The sequence below is a fragment of the Orcinus orca genome, chromosome 3, assembly GCF_937001465.1.
Source record: "Orcinus orca chromosome 3, mOrcOrc1.1, whole genome shotgun sequence".
Lineage (NCBI taxonomy): Eukaryota > Metazoa > Chordata > Mammalia > Artiodactyla > Delphinidae > Orcinus > Orcinus orca.
The window spans coordinates 183881134-183883754 of NC_064561.1; positions in this window are offsets into that span (position 1 = coordinate 183881134).

A 2621-nucleotide genomic window follows, 5' to 3' on the forward strand; every position below is an offset into this window, starting at 1 on the left:
CACGACAATTGCCCACGACCGTTAGCCAGGACTGCAGACTTGTCCACGGATTTTAGCTTCCTCCACCTGAAGTTTAGAGAGTGCAGCCTATGACAACGGGATGGACTTGGATCCAGGATAACATCATTCCTGGAGAAAAAGGTGACACCCACGCTTCAACTGGGAGAGGTGGGCAGACCCCAAATGTGTGGGGAGTGACTGGCCACCCACATAACCACCTTCTCTCCCTTGTGCCCTGACAGCTCTGGGACTCCCACGTAGAGGCGGGAACTGAGGCTGTAGCAGCCGCGACAAGGTGGCCCTGTACTGACTGCATCCATCCCCATCCAGAGCGTCAGGCCCGTGGGGGCAGGAGATGAGCGCTGTGACCTGTGTGGTGCAGCGTTTTGCAGGATTTGCTTCAGTTCCCCAGAAGACTCCACATCTGTTTGATGCGTCCTGTAAAGAGACAGGTCAATTCACAATATAGGAGTTTTCAAAGAAAAGGTGTTTACTAATCTGTGAGCTATACCTGGCTGAGAACCGGGTGGAAACATAGACCATGTACCCAACTGCCTACTTTGTTCATTGCAATAACTGACAACGCTCAACATGAGTATTTTTATGTATTTTGTCCTTGTTAAAAATAGGGACTCGTGTATCCACTCAACACTGTCGTTTTAACACTTTGAAAATGTTCATCTTTGATTTTAGATTTCAAGAACCCTCCCATTTAGGCTACAGACTGTATTTACTGGCCCTGGAATGGCCTGGTCCGCATTTTCTTAAATCTCATTTTGCCTGCTGTGTCTAATTTTTAACCTTAAATACAGTATGTTTCCTTCTTTTCCCACACGGAGGAGGTGCATGGGTCGAAGCAGCAGAGACTCCTGTGGATTTCCTTCACCTTCACTTATTCTGCTGATTCGTGTTGATTATTTCCCTTTGGAGTCTGACTTTTTTCCTGAAGAAGAAATTTAACTTCTTGGTCAGAGGATTGTTGAGTCTGTGTTAAATGCAAGCCCACCTCTTCTTTCTTCCTATTTTTCTCAAAAGTAGACTGATGAGATACAAATGGTGAAATAGATTCTAAAACCATAAATGCTATTTAGCATATTAATAAATACTTCAGAGTACGTGTAAAAATATATGCATGTATGTACATGTGTCTGCGTGTCTACACACATAGGCACATACTGTGTATGTATGTATGTGTGTGACTGATCAATTTAGTTTTGTGCCTAAGTGGGTCCTTGACGTAAAAACTACCTAAGTAGGACAAAATAGGTCAAAATGGCTTGTATATTGGAGGTTTCAGAAAGAAACCCTCTTTCTTGTGAATTTTTCTCTACCATAATGCAACACACAGACACACAAATATTAAAGTTACAAGCTTTAATATTTAACCAGTGGCCAGTCTGCTGGGGTGCGTTGCTGATTTCCAGGGGGGCCAGTACAAGCAGCGACCCGTTTTAATAGACATCGCACCTCAGAAAGGGGAGGACTGTTAAGTCGTGACTGGGCTGGCGCCGTGGGGCACAATATGTTCTGTGGTCAGAGCCACGTCCTCAAGGAGCCAGAGAACGAGAACAGAGTCTTTGTTATTAATCCGGAAATTGCATTTTTAGAACTGATATTGTCAACTACCAAAGTCCTTATTCCTTCCCCAGTGGCATTTCTTTCCCTGAAAATCAAACAAACTCCCCTCTGCTCCTCCGAGGGAGCCGTCCTCAGATGGGGATGCCTTGGTCTGCGCGTCCTTCAGGCCCAGGTCTGGCGGACACCAGCCCCGCAGTATCTCTCCGGCAGATGGAGGCCGGCAAAGATGGCCTCTCCAAGAGACAGACTGTCAGGCCAAACGTGACCCAGAAAGTGCGGGGTGCTCTCGGACGACTGTTCCGGAGGGGCGGCTGCCACCAAATCCTTCCCTCCCCCAAGGCCGAAGGACCACCCTACACAACAGGACATGCCACCCACATGTGTTACTTTTATTTGCTAAAGGAATATAACTCATGCCCAGCGATGGGTGTCTTTTGGCCACCCTACCCTCCAATCCCAACAGGTTTTTCCCAGGGTGGGGTGGCCTCGAGGAGCCGTCCGTTTCTGAGCATCTCCACCCCCGTCCCCTCCCCACAGCTGGTTGTGTAGTGGGGTTATTGTGGGGAAGCCCGAAAAGGAGGATCGTGTCCTGAGGGAACTCAGGTGCACTCACCGGGGATCCAGGGACAAGGCTTCTGGTCCCGGCTCCCAGCTAAGTCATCTTGAACCATCTGGACAGTTTCCCCACTTGTCCCTGGGGATGAGCAGTCACCTGTTCCCTCCCCACGACTGGAGTGAGGCTCATACGTGTGTGCATGCACACGTGTGCGTCGATACAGCACACTCTACAACTGTAGAGTGCCATCTGTTCACTGACATGCTCTTTCTTCCCTTCCAACAATTCTGGACGCTGCTCACTGGGCGCGTTAAGGGTGGTGGGTGTGGGTTCAACCAGGAAAGCTGGACAGTGGTTTCAGGTCAAAGCTTCAGAAAACCCAAATGCCAGACTAATGGAACTGGCAGAGAATGGACCGTCCTGCCTGCTCGGGGATTGCGATGGGCCTCCCGTGTCGAGGGAGATCACGCTTTGCACCGCCCGCCCC